The 18,622-nt window shown below is 37.8% G+C and overlaps 1 protein-coding gene across 1 annotated transcript in view; it reads left to right on the top strand.

Moving 5' to 3' along the window:
- The window catches only part of CACNB2 (calcium voltage-gated channel auxiliary subunit beta 2), a 262,022-nt gene that overhangs the window by 80,081 nt on the left and 163,319 nt on the right, over positions 1 to 18,622 (top strand). The gene's annotated exons all lie outside the window — the stretch shown is intronic.

The following is an 18,622-nucleotide window of genomic DNA, read 5'->3' as shown; positions in this document are numbered from 1 at the left end:
ATGAAGTTGTGCAAACTTGGAGAAGTTATAGTGTAGTGAATATGATTATCTTTTTGGAAATATTGCTGTGCTTATTCTCCAACTATCAGAATAGAGACAGGTACTTAATCCGTCCTTGATCTCTGTACTTTCTATTTCACACTTAATAACCTGACTGTTAGCAGTAACAGTCACCAATTTCATTTTTACCGTCCTTTTTTATTTATGGGAACATGGACACGGCTTAGCCTATTGTAGCAGACATTGATACCTCTTTTGATAATAGAAATATCTTACTTCTTTTATTGTTGCTCAACTTTCTTTATATTTTTACAGAAACTATTTCAATTAATGTAGCTTGCTTTCTCTTTGCTAATGCTTTTTTTGTATTTTGTGATTATGTGTTTTTTTTCAGCAGCTTGCATATACAAATTCTTTGAGATTTCTCTGTTGTTACCTTACATTGAAATAAGTGGGTCTATTCAACTTTTGTCTTCCCATTTGCAAATGTGGGATAATTTTATTGCATCGTATACTCTTCATGCTCTTTGTTGTTTTTGTTAAATTAATCTAGGAGTATAACATTTTACTGAAAATAGGTCTTTCACTACTGCTAAGAAGAGCAGTTATGTACAACACTTGCCCCACTCCACACTATTCAAAAGATTTAGAAGATTAGTTTAATTACTTTTCTGGCAGTCACAATGTAAACGTAGTAAAGAAGTCTCCAAATGATAAGAAAACAAAAAGCAGTCTTGTATAGTGCTCTAGTGGTTTTAGTGCTTTTTTTGCTCCCAAGATATAAAGAAAAAAAAAAGACAGTAGTTCTTGGTTCCTTGCAGCTAAGGAAGGAAAGGTGTAGCCACACAGTTCTTTTAAGTCTGTATTGGTTAATTGATGTTTTTCTGTCTTGTGGGCCAAGGGAAATCTCTATTACCGCATAATGACAAAATGATAATAATATAATAAGTGATAATGCTGTTTCAGGCTATAGATTCTTAGAAAATAAAAATTTTATTTAGCAGAGACATTGTCAGTGTTATTACTGTATCTGGACTTTTCAAGCTTCTGGTAAAACAATATACCTGAGGCAAGCTAATATCCATATTTCCATATATTGGATGAACTCATCTACAAAAGTCCAAATGCTGGGCTAGAAATAAACTTAACCTAGACTGTGGAACAATGGAACAATTCAAATGGAAAGAATTAGACAAAGGATAAAGATAAATTTAGAAAGGATGCCAAACAGAAGAGTGTAACAGACCTTCAGGAGGAATGTGAGCTCTAGAAAGAATAAATGGAGAGACGTCACACGTATGGAAGCTTTCCTACTGCAGGAGATGGCTCATGTTATTATGGTCTAGTGCACCACAGAGGGTTATATTATCATGTCTATGTAACATGCACACACATTTCATTAAAAATATGTATGTGTACATGTAATATATACATACGTGCATACAGTACACTGAAGTAGTATAGCCTATTGGATTTTTCCAGATTTTAATTGCACTATGTAGGCTCCTAGTAGTCCTCAATTAATGTGTCATAGCATGCGTTCTCAAAACACTTTCTCAAAACTCTTTCTCAAAAACACTGAATGGAGATTTTTTCTATCTCCTTTCAAAAATGACATGATTTTGTTTGGGGGGGGGGATCTTTGTTTTTCTAGGATACTGTATAAGTAGCAGGGGAATAGTGTAGATGTTTGCATGTAGGAAGGTCATATATTTTCAGGAAAAAATACCTTTAGATAGAGAACATGCCTGATTGATGATACAGAAAAGCCAGTTTGCAACTATTATGGTGCAAAAAAAATGTTCAAGAACAGTTCAACCAGCTGTAAATAAAAGTTTGTAAAGCTGCCAAGGTCAGTGAGACCCAAAGCGATTTGCTGATTAAATGTTGGTCACATGTTAACGTGACTGTGGATTGCATTTTACTTCTACCCTCCTGCACTTCAAAACTGAAAGCGTGCTAAAGAAGGACAAATTAGGCCACAAAATAAAACTTTCTGTTTGCGATCTGTGTTTTGTGTGTGTAATTTGTGTTTGCTGTGTAGCTGTGTTCTTCTTTGTGTACCTGGCAAGTGCCTGAGGAACTCTCCAAGTGTGTGAATTATGAATGGATTTGGAAGTAACCTCTGTGTCATCTTGTCACAAAATTTAAATGTGAATTTCTCATATAGAAGATCTGAGCAGATATATGATAATGCCATCTTCTATATGAGATTTCTCATATAGAAGTCCTTGATTCAACTTAGCAAATCATATAAGCAATTCTCAATATAAGAATTAATATAGATGATTTATGCAAGCAAAGAGAAAGCCTTACCTTGCCATTGTTTGAATAGATTTTTCTAGTTAAATGTCAGAGATTTTTCAGTGTACTTCCCAAACTGAATATACATACATATATACATACATACGTACACACACACACACACACAAACACACACATACATATACACACATACATACATACACACACATATATATAATGTTTTTGTCATAACACAGCCTAATTTTCCTAGTCAGCAGGATTGGTCAGTGAAAGAGAAGATTAGGGCCTAGGAAAAATTGACTTGTAGGAAATTTTTTCTGTCTGGAATTGAAGAATTGTTTAGCCGGGATGAGTGAGTAAAAAGTGCCAACTGAGGAGGATAAAGTCTCTTGCCTAAGTCAAGCTGATGAGTGGAATTCAAGGCCTTTTGGGGGGAATGGAGTATTGCTTTCCAAAAACAGGCCCATGCAGCAAGCTCTTGAGCCTGCAGAACTCTCCTAGTTCAGTTTCAGGTTGTTCAGGCAGGATGTTGGTGACGATCCAGCCAGCAGGGACGTTGGTACCTATCCRAAGAGGGACGTGGTGGCCTGTGGGCCTCCCTTGCTCAAGATAAACTTCGAACACAAGTCATTCTAAAATTCGGAGATCCCGACAAATACTCAGGTTTATACATTCTGTCGATGTAAGACGTTGCGGCTCTGCTGATGTTCCCCATGCTCTGCTGTAAACGGGGCCAGGTTGGGGCTGTACGAGCTGCTCTGCGCTCCCTGCTCGCTCCATGCCTCCTGGCTACGCCAGTGCCCTTTCCCAAGTGTTTTTCCTAGAGGCTGGAGTAACGCTGCCTCATCTCCATAAAACATGACCAGAGAAATGACCAGAGAAGGCAGGGAAGGCTAAAATAAGCCTAATGTTACTGACACGGGCTAAGTAGACTTCAATTGGAAGAGTCCCCCGTGATGCAAGGGGTAGCCTAAATTTAAGATATATTCCTGCCTCAGTGTCACACGTTGCTGCCTCGATGCTATATATTATGATTCTTCCTGAGATAGAGATGTTTGTGTTAAATTATTGCTCTGTGTTTTTCTTCACATACTTGTCTTCCCAGTTCGCAAAAGTGGGCAGTCCCATTTGCTGCTCTCTAGCTAAGGCAGAGGCTCTGAATCTGTTCAGAATCAAACATCCTTTTTCCACAGAATAGATAAATTACTGAGCATCATTCTGCCATGTGCTATTTCCAGTCGCTTTCATCCAGCAAACCAAGGGATGTGCTCCTTGAGCTAGCTCTACTAATGGAATATTTAATTTGGTGCATAAAAAATGATGTAATTTGTGGCCTTTCTCCAGTACAATACTTTTGATTAAATAGAAGGGTGTTTGGCAGCCCAAGAATATAATAAATGTATGTAATATATAAATATTATGTGGACATACTGAACTTTCTGATTAAATGCATTTGATTAGTACTTTATTTTTTTAATTGCAGTTCTGTGTTTTTGCTCAGAACCTCTCTCATACACCTTAACTACAAAGATACCAATAAACCAGAGTCAGGTGTTTTCTGTTCATCTTTTGAACTTGCTGATCATACGATGCTTGCTGTCTTCCTTGCATGTAGATGATAAATCACAGGAAGCAGAGATACAGATCCATCATACAATTTATGGCAGATAAAAATATGCACGATACAAGTAAGATCAAAAAAGGCTGTATCAACCAGTATCTGTTTAACATACATCCTCAACCTGGCAAATACTCAGAGCATTTTTGGTTTTGAGTTCTTGCTTCACAGTATTCTTCCTGTCCCCAAAGGGGACACTTGCACAGTTTAGTAGTGGTTTCAGGTATCCCTGCTCTAAATGGCATCATCCGTATTTAGCAGTTTGGGCTTGAGAGACTTTAAAATGTTGTTTAATAGCAGAAGAAACACACACCAATGGTAGGAAGGCTCGCATTTGAATCAGGATGGCCTACACTGTGACTGCTAGCAAATATTGGTGAAATGCAGCATTCTGTCTTTTTTAAACCTGAAATGGGTAATGGAAGGTTTTATGATCTCAGTTATTGCTGTAGCCTAGGTTCTTTGGCTTTTCAATAAATGCAAGAGATGGCCACAGGAAAATAGTATTGTTTGTGGGTGTATTCAATTAGTGCTAGAAATAAATCTGAATTTGAAATGCAATTTTGTTTCCCTAGGCACCTTTGTGCTCTTTCATAGCTTTGCTTGTTTTTATACAATGTTCCACTGGCTTTGCTATGTAAAATATTGTAAATGCRTCATCTTAATTTGATTTTTTTTTGTTCTAAAGTAATGGTTAGAGTGGCCACAAGACAAATAATAGAAAAATTAAAAGAGTAATATTGAAGTCATTGTGTCAGTAAATRGTAATAAAGGATATTGCCCAACTATTCAAATGAATGAATACAGTGAAAAGCATTTATTTAATGTGGATATCGTGGGATAAGAGATGTATACAGAAGGGTTTGTATTGTAATTTACTCAATGTACTTTCCACTTCTGTATATGTTATAAGAATTACACAAAACTTTTAGCCTTTTATTCAGTAGAATAAAACAAATGCACTATACGTTAAGAAATATATCCGTTATTACTTGTAGTGCACTTCTTTCATTCACAGAAGCCTCTGGATTACCACTGATTATTGATTGATGTTTCTGTTATTTTCTTTGTATTCTCAAACWTAATTTAGTGATTCTCACCAAATATTAAATCTCAGTTTTCTGAGTATTCCTCTGTACTTCCATTATTATTTATATGCAATGAACTGAAATACCATGGAAATGTTACATTTACATTGGACATAAGCATGTCACAAATTTTCTACTTTTTATGAATATCCAGCGTGGACTTTTCAATATCTTGTAAAGCATCGTGTAAAAATTTGCTAAAATCAAAATTTTTCACTTTTTTTCAGGTAAAAAGGGTCTTTTATAGTTTGCTGCATTACTGAGTTATTTGCTTTTTATATTGCTGAGTAAGAAAGATGTCAAAAGAAATTTGTGGTTCTACCGACATTAAAAAACAAATTACTGGGAAATAGATACCAGATGCTACTAGTAGGTGCAGAATTTCTTCCTGTTCTGAGAAATATCACYCCTGAGTTAACTGTGGTTTTCAGATAATCTATTTTGAAAATGTGAATGATGATTATACCCCTAAGACAACTGCTGAAGAATTATTTTTAAACTGAACTTGGAGTTGTCTGAATTCTAGCTGGTTTCTTGGTGTTGCATTTAGGGGGATTCTGGTTGTTGTAAAGCCATGCTGTTTTCTTCCCTGTGTTTAGAGATAGACAAATATGATGGTAGCCTGCCCTGTTTGCCACCTGACTCCTCCTTTCATCTCATAAAGTTTTCTACAACCGGTGTCTTAATTCCAGGAGAGTATTTTTTAGAATTAGGCTACAGGATATTTGATTTTCTTGTCTTAAACTTCAAGAAGTTGCTCCTTTGATAAGTATAGAGTTATGAGTGCAATTTGAACTGTAGTGGGGAGACCTGCTTAGGCTGAGGAGTACGTCTGTCACTGTCCCCATCAGAAGCGTTCACATTTTGGCAGCCTGGTTGGGATTGTGAGGGCCTTCGTGGCCGGAGATGACGTGAAAAACCACGTCGAGCTGGGATTTGAGGGTTAGCAGAGGTGAGGTTGAGTGGAAAGATGCAATCTGAAGTTGTCCAAAGTGAGGGAGAAAATAAAGATCAAGATACGGAACTGCAGGAGATGGCGGCAGAGAGACAGCTCTGAGTGYGGACCTGGAGAAGGCCATACGCTGGGAGGCTGCATGGGGCATGCGTGGGGCACGCATGGGGCATGTGTAGATCAACTATCCTGTAGGAACTGGCAGCTGAGGGAAAAGCACGGAGTGAGGAAGAGAAATGGAATGAGGATAAAAAAGGACTGGAAGGCTGAGGGGAAAAAAGAGGTCATCCTTTCAGATAAGACAGGGTTGTGGGATTTTGTAACTGTTGGAGAACAATTCCCTTCCAAGCTTGAGATAGAAACCAGGTGAAACACATAGGAACTGAGTTGCAGTGTTTTTCCGGTATCAGCGAGAAAAGGAGCACGTGCCTTACCTTTTCTGAGGGACTGGCCTGTGTAAGGAACAACAGTAACAATTTCGCAGCTCATGTTACAGGGTCCTGTGCTAGGCATAGACAGGCTTTTCATTGATGACCTTYACTAAGTGTTGCAATATTCTATAATGTTCATCTAATTGCTTCACAAACTTTAATGTGCAGATCTACAGCATTTCTTTGCAAGGTAATATTGTTATTTCTGTTTTATAACTAAAGGGCTGAAATACAATTTCCAAAGTGTCTGCGTTTTTTTAAGGCGGCAAATTGAAATGTCTCTGGCCTCATACTTCTGAAAATATAGCATTGATAACATAAATACATGTTTCAAATAAAGCACTGAATTGACTACAGTTGTGAGCACATTATGATGAAGCTTGTTGYGATCAAGTTCATTCATGCATTAATATGTTTTCTTCTGGTAGTGGTGGCTTTTTTGATAAAATCTAGAAGTTACAAAAGCAAAGCCACTGCACTAGTGTTGAGAAGTCAGTTATTTGAAAGCTGAAATATGCTAGAATTGTTTGTATGCACTGTAATGCAGTCTTTGAAGACCAAAAACTGCATTCCATTTTTCCATATGACCACAGCTATAGTCATAACTCAGGATGGATGCTGCTCAGAAATAAATCAGTTTTCTTGAAGCGATGTGTCTCACTTTGTTTTTGAAGTACGAGCTTGTTAAGTTAATATGGGATGGGCTCACCAGAAGAGAGAGGATRGCTTTATGAATAAGGCAGGTCAAACTGTATTTGGTGCTTGCTTGGGTCTTRGCAAGGCCGAACGTTTCACTTAAACTGGAGGTTCAGCTCATCCTCTGGATGTCTCTTGTGTCAGCATTTGAGAACCCTGGAYGTAAAGCAACACTGTTATTTGCAGAACTACTGTGCATGCGATACAGTTGCAGTCCACAAGAAATGTGCTGTTAATACAGAAAATACTACATAGGATGGTAAGTTCTCAGAAGAACCAGACTAGGACCACCTCAGACTAGAATCCTTGCTAATTAAGTTCAAGCTATCAAATGGGACTAATAGTAGCATCTTCTGTCACAAGTGTCTAGACATGGAATATTTGAAACAGAACTGTTTCTAATAACTGTTTAACATTTTATTGATGATCTTTATCATATTTTTAAGTGCTTTGCTGCAGAAGGGTGCCCACTGCTATAAGGCTGTCTATCTGATAATAATATAGCCTTTATTTCAGCAATATAACTATTAAAATTTAGCCTATACATATTTATTAGAGGCAGTGATCCCCAATTTTATTTCTTCACTATCTGAGCCAAAAACATTTAAAAATTAAGTGTAGTTTTACAGAGAAAATTCTTTCTTRGGACACTATTGCCCATGGACTGTGTGATCCAGATGAGAATGATATCTGGTGTTCGTCTTATCAAGTAGTTACTGGATAGAGTTTTATTGTACAATACAGCATACTAAGAGTTTTGGAAAAAGGATATGAACTTCCTGCTATGGTACTGGTGACTCATCTCACATTTATAAATTGGGATCTAAACTGACTCCCTAACTCAGTTTTTTCATTGGGGATATATTAAAACTGTAGCTTGAGGAATTTCAGCTGAGAAGTAGAAATTTAAGCCTTTATGAGTATGTAAGTATACATTTATAGCAAGTACTATTTTGTCTGTGCAAGCACGCAGACATTTACCTTTAGCATTCTTAGAAGCCCACAAGTTCTTAGTGTCTTAATTTATTTACAGGTAATTTTATTAAGCAGAACTGAAATTACCTCGTTACTGACAGCCTCATTAAATTTACAACCTCATTTACGTTCATGTTGCTTCTATTTTATGTATACTATTTTGTGCCATTTCCTCCCCTTCCCAGGGTTAAAATGGAATTTGTATTATTAGGGCCCCCCTATTCCTAGAAATAACCTTGGCTCAGCCCACTTATCTATCTTGTCATGTAGATTTTGTCTGTAGTGCAGGTTTGCAAAAATCATGGAGCCATAGCTTCAAGTCTATTTAGATGCTTCAGGTTACTCCTACTAAAATCAACATACTTCACTGGATTGGGGTGGATTATGAAGAATAACTGGAAATAATGAAATAATTTCTGACTGCTTAATTTGTCTGCTTTATTTTTCAACTAGTGGAAAGCAAACTAGCTTCTGAAGTTATTTTTCATATTACAARGTACCTTGTTGCAGAGTGATACTGAGGAAATCTCCTTTGCATTTATTTTCTGTCATTTTCACCTGTTTTGTTCCTTCCAGAACTAATGGGTTTTCTTTTTTCTGTTTTTTTTTACTTTATTACATATATGTATTCTATGATTCTATGGCCAGAATCAAATAAAGGGAAATATAATAAATAATATAATAATAGTAAATCAATATCAAAATAAATGGAAATCTTGTTGCCACATTTGCCTGTGTTATATATGTATAAAGAGGTATGCATGCATACTATAAATATAGGATGCAAGAGCTGTTTTGTCACCATCAAAGAGAATTGTCAACAGCAGATTCTTGCTGCTAATAAAAACATATATGAGGTGAAACAATGTATTCATCTGATACAAGTAATTTAAAATATATTTTATCTGAGCAACTATTCTAGGTATATTTAGAGAAAGTGCAGATAGCTTTAGCACACAGATATTCATAAAATACACACTTTTTTTTCACTTCTGAGGAGTATATAATAGAATATAAGTGTTTCAGTAGAAATGAATGGATAAAAGTCTTCATTGGTATTGAATCAGAATCCCATGCACTTAAGTATATGCCTCTAATAGGAAAAAAGCATGTCTTGAAAAGCTTTTCATCATTATGTGTCACTGATGAATGTAAGGCAGCTCTGATCAGTATGCAGTGCTAAACTGTTTGAGGTTGGCTTCTAGTTTATTCTCTCCAGACATTTTGACTAGCAGTCTTTGTTCTACAGCATTTTATGTGTTGAAAACTATTGCTTTTGCATTGCCAACTGTGGCTAATGCATTTTTGATTTTCTTTTTCTTTTCTTTTTTTTTTTTTTTTAGGAGGAGGCCTTAAGGTCATCTTAATTATATTACTGTCTCAGAGAATTTTTTTCTGTTCTGCATTTCAGTGTCAGTTTTTAAAATCTACTAAGTCCTTTTCAGCACAAGTAATATTTATCTTTTCATAGGGAAAAGATGTAATATTTTCAGTAAAATGGACATCTCTAGTTAGAACTGATCAAGAAATATGTCCTCCGATTTATTTCAGTCAGCTCTCCCATATCAAATCATCCTTCTCTTGACAAGGCAACAGCTTGTCCAGATAGGAGAATATTATCCTATGGGAACTGTATAAATCCCGAGCTTCCATTTGTCCTTGTGCACCTRGTAACCCTGTACATCGTGGCTGATGGGCAGTGGTTTCCTGGCAAGTGATTCTGCGGTCAGCATGAACAGCAAAGGGGACAATAGATACCTTTGATACGTGGTTTTAAAAAATATGAATCCAAGAAGAACATGCCACTCTGGATCTGCCTAAGATTGAGTAAAGTTATTCCATTTGCCACATAAAAGAACAGTCAGAAGATTTTGGAGAGATTCTCAGTATCCCAGTAGAACTACTGTATAGTCTAGCAAAATAGATAGAGGTCTGCATATACCTGTATAGGCATCTTTAAATTATTCTACCTGGTTGAGTTATGTGATTAATAGCAGGCAGGATGTACATGAGTTTGTATTTTGACAATGTTGTTCATAGCTTTTATAGAAATTTCAAATATATTTTTCATAAGTGGTTTACTCATTTAAAGGATGACTGATAAATTACTAACTTAGGAACACAAATACATCCAGCTTTGAGTATCATTGAAGGAATCAAGCTTCACCTAGTACCATCTTCCCTGGAATGTGTATTGTCCTGTGATTTTATACAATCTAAGTCATGACTGCATCTAACAGTTGCCTTCTCTATAATGTTTTTTCAGAATTGGATTACCAGTTCCTTAACACTAGCAGAGTATCTGTCAGATGGACATCTATAGCAGAAAAGTTAAGTTCCTCTAAAGCTCAAAGCTTACTGCTAAACTGCCCAGTAATGTATACAGTCTCAAATAGGTGGTTCTACCTCATCAGCTTCTAGAATTAAGCAGCTGCAAATTTCCTGGATAAAAATCAAGGTCTACAAATTCTTCATGTTATTTAGAACTAATCAGTAATGGATTTGGCACTTAAAAATGTGTTATTGGAAGCACTAATGACAGCTCCATGAATCTAGGTGAACTTATTGAAAATAGATGGATCTATTAAAAATGTGTACACAGCGTTCGTCCTAGCATATGCAAACCAAATTGCACAAAAATTGGTCTAGTTACCTTCAGTTTAGACTAAAATTCTGTACTATAATCGTTCTGAAATTAGATTATTTCTGTGTGTACTCTGGAAAATATACCTTTACTTTGCTGTCTGTCTCGCTCAGAGTGAACACTTTCTAGAGCTTATTATAACAAAAGTAAAGGTATATGCTGTCATCTTGGAAAGACCTTRATCATATCTTAACGTCGCCAAACAATTTACCGACCATCCCCAAATTGAATTTTGGGAATCATGAAGTCACTGCATTTATACTAATTCCATAAATACTGGGTGTGAAGTGACAGATGATGCTTGGAACACAGTCTAGGTCTGTATGATGAGTAGATAATATTATTAAGTTATTATTTAGCAAGTCCTAGAAAAATGATGTGTTTTGGAAGAACCTGCATCTGTGTAGCACATTCATGGTGTTTGTCAGCAGGACTTAACTGAAAAATTTGTATGCAATTTTTTGACTTTTTCTTTCCTCTCCTTGCCTTGCCGTGTTCTGTTTCAGCAGTCTCCTTTTGTATTTTATTTTCTTCTTTGCAAGATTTCCATATCACAGCTTTATGATGGCATTATAGTTTTATAACACATACTATCTTTTTACTCAATAGCCTGAATTTGTATTTAAATGACCGAATATCTGTTTGAATATAGTTCAGGCAGGCCACTCTCTCACACATTTAATGAGATGCTTTCGAAACTTGGATTACATCATTTGGTAGTTGTGTGTGTGTGGGTTGTGTGTGTGCGGTTTTTACCTTGGGGAAGGATGATGCTTTTTATACTTTCCGTGCTCCGAAGCCATGTGATTACTTCCGTGCTGTGTCCGCATTTGAGCAGTAACGATCGGGTGCGCGTAGCGTTGTAGTTACATAATAGTTTTCTGATCTTGGGTGCTTTCCGACGGCTCCTTCGAACTCCGGCTGCATCTTCCCACCTGGAAGCGGTGGGAGGCATTCCGCTCTGCAGCRATATAGGTATTAAAAAGCGGAGCTTTTTCCCATTGTTTTTAAAGGGAGCACAGTCGGGCTTGTTTTACTGCAATATTTCTCTTAAAATGGACTGTTCCAAAAGCGCTGGTGTTGGGCGCTGAAGCAGAAATACTTTGCAAATGGTAGCGGCCGGCTTGCYGAGTGAGAAGGCAGAGGTCTTGCTGTATAATCCGATTTCAATCAACTCACTCTAATCACTACTGATAGTTGCAAAATTTAGCCTGGATCTGCTGGGGTAATCTCGATTGACAGGAGGCAAAAGCAGCGGCGCAGGAGGGCAGCGGAACAAAGGGAAGGGCGCAGGGGCAGCGGCAGCTCCCAGCCCCGGCTCGCCGCCACGGCCGCCCCCGTGGGCCACCCCGCCGCGCGGGGGCCGCAACAGGTCCCCCCGCCACCGCCGCCGCCGAGCCCTCGCCGCCCGCCCGCCCGCTGCGGTATTTACTGACCCCGAGATCCTCATTCTTCGCCCTACCCCGAAGATCCCGGCGTCGTGAACTACTCGGGCCGAGCGGGGCTCTCGTGCCGCCGCCGCCACCCGCGTCCTCCGAGGGCAGGTTGCTGCGAGCGCTGGGCCGAATCGGCGGGTAAGCTGCAGCCTCGGAGCTTTTGCTAAAGCCTGGTGAGCAATGGGGTGCGGCGTCCCCGCAGTGCAAGGGTGACTGCGCCCCTCGTAAGCGCTTCTGAATCTTGGAATTTTAACTTTTCTAAGGGAAGAGCCAACGTTGGATTTCATGGATATACAGACAYACAGTCAGCTGCTGCTGAATACATACGTTTCGCCACGCTTGGTCTCTGTTTGACTGGCTTTGTACGGCAGGCAGAGAAAATGACTTTTTTCCTCGTTACTTGACCGYGCGCTCCGTGTGCCTGCGCCGCGCGGGCTAAGGGACTCCGTCCGTTCGGGTAAGAAGCCGCCGGCGCGACCCTCCGTCTGACTTCCCATGCTGGTGGGGCTGTTGTTGCTCGTCTCAGCCTTGCATGTTGCCATGCTAAAAACACCCAAGGCTAAAAACGTGTCCTGGGTAAGTACAAAAGGGTGGCTCAGGTTTCTAATAAGATACGTGTATTTGTATACATTTATACGTATATATATAGCTGTGCATATATTATATATAAAAGTAGAAATTTAAGTAGAGGGAAGTGAAGATCCAAAACAGTGAGAAGTGTGAATAAATGTAGTAACTGTTGAAATAATTCCTAAGAATTAAGAATACTAGAAAAATACAGTAATTGAAATGGAAGTAATGGACCTGCGTTTGGAAATTTTTATAATGGTAGCCTTTCAATTACTCAGTTAGTTAGGATACACACTTTCATCTGTTCTAATACAGAGTGAGTGCGCTTACTTTTAAAACAATTTCAGAACTGTTGTGGCCTTCAGGATGCAGGATTGTGACCTAAGAATCAAGTCTAAAGTTTTTTTGATTAATGATTTTAATTAACTATGTTTTCCTTTATAGTTTTGTGTGTGTCAGTGGTTTGTGACTACAGGTGTGCTTGTATGTAATATGATCYGTGTCTTTAAACAGTATTAAAAAACGTCTCATTGGTTCCAAATAATCCATATTGTATTAAGTTTTCATATGCAGTGGGATTAAGGATTCTGTGTTCAGTACATTTTTATTAATTTTCTTCATTTTTACGAAGATAATACGTTGCTGTTTTCTCCTTACACATTATTTCTGTGTCAGATATTAAGATTCCCTCTTGGGCACTAAAGTAACCCATGAAATATAATTCCAGAGTAAGTAACAATGACCTTTTCTAACCCTAATCACATATGATTATATAATACTGTCGGCTCACAGCCTGCTGTACAGAATAAGCAGAATATCAGACTCTGGTCCCTCACAGAAACCTGGACATGTCGACAACTGTTCAGTAGATGGCTTTAGGGCTTCTTCAGAAAGCTCGCTGAGTTTCTAATCTTGCACCAGCTGTGTTGCCCGTAGCCATATTACCTTGTCTACTGTGCTGGGATTATTCAGGAATAAATGCCAATGTAGTGTATCATTTTCTGTGAGCGCTCAGTGGTTAATATCTATGATACTGTGTTAAGTATCGAGTACTTGGATATTATRTGCCTTCATGAAACAGGCTAAATTGTATTTAATCACAGTTGATAGATATTCCACAATTCAGATACTGARGGATAAAAGCACTAACAGTATCTTCTCCTTGTAACTTAATCTTGTAACTTAAATTTGCAGCTGTGATTGTCTCCTGATTTTGTAGGTATTTAAAATACGTACTTCTGCTGATTGTATTAGAGCTCTCCAAAGTTTTGCACTGTTGAATAACCGCCAAGAATAAAATAACTAAGAAACTCTCACCTCATACTTTCATTACCAATTTGTGTACAAAAAAAAAAAAAATGCAATCATGAAAATAATAAATTTCAGTACTTGTTCCAATTGAATGATTGATACCAAGTTTATGATCACATGTCCTTATTAAAATTGTAAACATTAACAAYTCTTGTTTCTAAAATTCTAGCAATWCATGTGAAATTACACTATAAACTGACCTAGAAAMATCCAGTGCACAAACCAACCCCTGTATGCTTGAGATTATGAGTTTATTATAAAGAAATATATGCAGCATCCAGGCCACTTTAGCTTTTGGGATTACTTCTAGTTTATGTAACATTTTTTTCCCTTTGAAATTAAATAAATAAGACTGTAAAAGTTATTCACAATATTTTCTAACTTAAATTAATGCTAGAATATACTTACTTCAAAATTATGGTTATGACTTGATATTTGTTTGAGGCACAGAGAGCTAAGGGAAGCAATTCATAATTCTGGGAAAAGATAAAGTCTTTTTATGTAACTCTATTCACCTCCTTCTGTATGCAGATTCCCTTGGGGGGTTTTGTTTGTTTTTTAATCACGTCATCCATCTTTGGCAATGCACAATAAAAGTTACTCATTGCTAAGAGACACAAGTATCTTATTTCCTTAGTATTACAATAATTTTATGACCAGCATTTTATATAAGGATAAACTTACAATAGCTGTTACACCAGATGATGAAAAGAAGTGGTCAGAATTTTTCAGAACATAATAATAGCTTTTTTGGTTTTGGTACTCTTATCAAAACCCTGAAATACCCTGCAGTGAGCTAYGAAGGCATTTTACAGAGTTAGATACCTAGTCAAAGTATCACTTGGTTAAAATCCCAAATGAAGACTGCTTTCAGCTCCCTGAAAATTTGGGATTTGACTCCCTGAAAGTTTTACCTGTCTGGTGATTTGATTTTGACTTTCTTGCRTATTTGTTCTGGAAATCGGAGGGCCCAAGACTGAATTTCGAGTATTAAAGAACTTTGGCTGCAATCCAGCAAAGCACTTAAACGTCTGCTGAAATTTCAGTATATTTTTCCCCTGCTTAAAACTTAAGCCTATGATCAAGTGCTTTGCTGAATCAAGGTGTTCGCTAAATTTATGTTATTCTGTGATTAAAGTTGGCATTTGATTCTTGTGTCTTTAGACTATAAATCCTTAAAGACAGAAACCRTGCTATACTTGTATGTTACTGTGCAAAGGATTACTGCGTCTGCAATTCAGGTTTCCCCGGCAGAGCTTCAAACTGTCTACCTGGGTGCCTTTCCCTGTGAAAAAAGCTACTTGCCATGGTGTTTAAGAGCTGGACAGTTTCTGGGACCTTTGCCAAAATTCTCCAGTGATGTGTGTCTGACAGACCCCTGACTGATGGAAGGACCATCACCTCGGAAATCACAAGACTGAGAAATGAGTTTCTCATGTCTTTCAAGAGCTCAGGAACTGACAGCTTCTTAGCAGCTTGTTTCTTCCCCCGAAGCTCTTCGGATGCCGTTTGATAGAGCTGCCTGGTTTTGCTATCGGCACTCAGGTTTCCGGAGCGCCGAATTCCAGCCTTGGTTTAGTGTGTGCAGCGATGAGGAAAGATGCAGTTGCTGCTGCACGTGGYTCATGACTTTTTATTAAGTGCATTAAATAGCCTTGGAGTAAATGTGATGGCTTTAGTTTTAAATAATGTACAGAGTATTTTCACTTATCCCTCTGCAAGATGTTGGTGCTCCCACATGTGAATGTTTTCAAAAGTCCATGGGAAGAACTGAGGCTGACCTAAACAAGATGACTGCAAAATATGTTTGTCATCTAATGTGTTGATTTTTTTATATTTGATTTGCAAAGTGTTTCCATATAATTAGCCTGACTGAAGTAATTTTGTTGAGTGGAATCCTATTGACCTAAATTGCATTTTTATTATCCAAAATAAGCAATATTATTGTTTGTTACTTTATATATCTGAACARCCCTGTCTCTGAGTTCTGTGACAAGTGTAGGTAGGACCTACACCTGTGAAAAAGMAGGAAGTTTACAATCTTGGAACAAAATAAAATGTAGCTTTGGTATATGGTGGATTTTTTTAAACTATATTTTCTTTACCTGAGCAGCAGATGATGGTGAAAATTGAGCTAACACATTTATGTTTTCTATGACAGACATTCAATTTTGGAATTGGTGTCATTTTCAAGGGTAGTGTGATTTTACAGAGTTCCAGATACAGCCTTTTATTTATTTATTTATTTATTTATTTATTTATTTATTTATTTTCTTTTTCCTACCCAAATGTCCTCCGGCCTTTGGAACCATACAAGCTCTGCTGGAGGGCTGCAAGCCTTGACTCAGTGCCAAGGCAACCTACTGAGCAAAAAGGTCACTGAGCCACAGAAACCCAAAAAAGAAATTCTAGCTGTTTAGCTGAAAGCTGTGGAGCCTCCTGCAAAGCTCTGTTGTCAGTAGTTGTAGATCATGGTACTCATTACAAAAAAAAGTCTGTCTGCCTCTTTGTTAGAGTAACTTTTCTTCCTTGAAAGACAGGTTTGGGTGGGTAGGAAATTTATTGCCTTGCTGTTACCGTAAGTATGATTCTGGAGAGTGCATACACAGTGTGTTTCTGCTTTTATTAATATTTAAATTCAGTTGTCATTGTTGGTATTGTAGAGATAAATCTTCTTCACTTCAAAGTATCCATTATCTGTGTCCTCTTACTTATTATTGCTCTTTGTGACACACTTAGTATTACTCAAATTCAAAGGAGCAGAATTTGCAGAGGAGGAAAACTGACTTTTATGTAATTAACTAAATTACAATTCCTGATGCATTCCCTGAGCTAATAAAAGCAAGTGGTATTTCTATCTCACTTTATTACTTAAGAACTTCCATGGCAGTGCRCGTAGTGTTACAATGGTACTGGAAGTGAGGGGTGAAAGAAGAAGGATAGACTAGAGATACCAAAATGTGCATATAGCAGCCAGAATATTTCAAAAGTGGATGGGACATCTGTGGAAGATGTCAAGGGGATGGGGACAAACTCTTTTCCGTTGTCCCGTGTGACAGGACAAGAGGCAATGGGCAGAAATTGAAGCACAGGAAGTTCCACCTGAATGTGATGGGTTATTTCTTTCCTGTGAGAGTGACAGAGCACTGGMACRGGTTGCCCAGAGAGGTTGTGGAGTTTCCTTCTCTGGAGATCTTCAAGGCCTGCCTGGACGTGATCCTGTCCACCATGCTCTAGGTGACTGTACTGAGCAGGGGGGTTGGACTAGATGATCTCCAGAGGTCCCTTCCAACCCTACCCATTCTGTGATTCTGTGGAACTCAGAAAGTGTAGAGCACCTTGAAAAAAATGCAGGGTTAAGCSGTGAAAGAAAGAAGGAAAAGACAAAATGGTAAAGGAGAAAAGGGAGATCAGGATGAAGGTGTATACAGGCTTAATGGAGACCTTTGAATGTAGAGAGGTGTGATAGTATAGAAAARAAGATTAAATATAAAAATATGAAGAAAAGGGTGTGGCTATCTTAAGAGTTCTATTTTTGCTTCTGCTTTTTTGGTCARCTTCGAAATAGCAATTTCTCAAAAGGTAGATGGTGAAGRAAACTTGAAAATAATTGAAAATTTATATGAGCATGGGTATACTTGAAACATGGAAGATAATAATAATAATACAAATGAAATTTGCTGTGTTCCTAACAGAGGGGGCCAAAGATTACCTGAAAATATTTTTTTTTTTCCTTGAGGTTCCTGAGATACAGGGAAGAGAAAAACTCAGAGAGCAGCATTCACTATCCGTGAGTGTGCTGTTACTCTGGTCTAGATTAGTACTGACCTTGTGAAGAGACTGTTTATAGTTAGAAAAGTCAGTGAAGTTGAGCCATATTAAATATGGAAATGTCACCTGGCTGTAGAACAATAATAAACTATTGCTTGTTTCCAGGTTTATTTCAAGATGTTATTGAGAGAAGTTACGAAAGGATCTAATGGAAGGTCTAAGTAAGGAACTGCTTAGTGCAACTACCTCTCTGAGGACTTACCATATCTAATACCAGTGGTAGTCTAGTGGCATGGAAGGCAACTGCTTACTCAGCTCTGGCTTGCATGAAGGACTGAAGTGTTTCCTTCCAGTAAATCTAATAGTTTTGTTTTGGTGCTGTATCGGTATGGTCTAATGTGTGCTGATGTGATACTTCATTCTGTCAGACTAACCAGGAACTAAAACAACACTGTCATTTGCTTTCTTCCCAGCTATTATTGAGTCCTTACTATTTACAGGAGACAACTCTTAGCATTCTTGGTTGATACACACATCAAGCTTCCTCTGCAAAGGTCTCATTAGACATTTGGCTCTGTCTGCTGGCAATCCAGATTTTTTCTATTAATAGAGCCAGGCCTGGGTTCTCTCCATCCTTTAAATGCAAACCTGTGGGAAAGCTACTGGAGCTCCTGGATTGTCTCTCGTTGTACAGAACCAAGAGGTGTAGTACAGAAAGTTCTAGAGATTTGAAGTGCTATGAAAGAAGAGGCAAAAAGCTTAATTACATATTATCTTCTCCGCTACTTTTTATTGTAATTATTTATCACTGATTTTGGTTCAAGCTACATGCATAATCTGATTAGCAAAAAGGTGATCATGGTAT

Source organism: Rhea americana, unplaced genomic scaffold (genome assembly GCF_003343005.1).
Source record: "Rhea americana isolate MKP2758 unplaced genomic scaffold, rheAme1 scaffold_53, whole genome shotgun sequence".
Lineage (NCBI taxonomy): Eukaryota > Metazoa > Chordata > Aves > Rheiformes > Rheidae > Rhea > Rhea americana.
The sequence above is the reverse complement of the archived record's forward strand: the minus strand, read 5'-3'. Positions and strand labels throughout refer to the sequence as shown.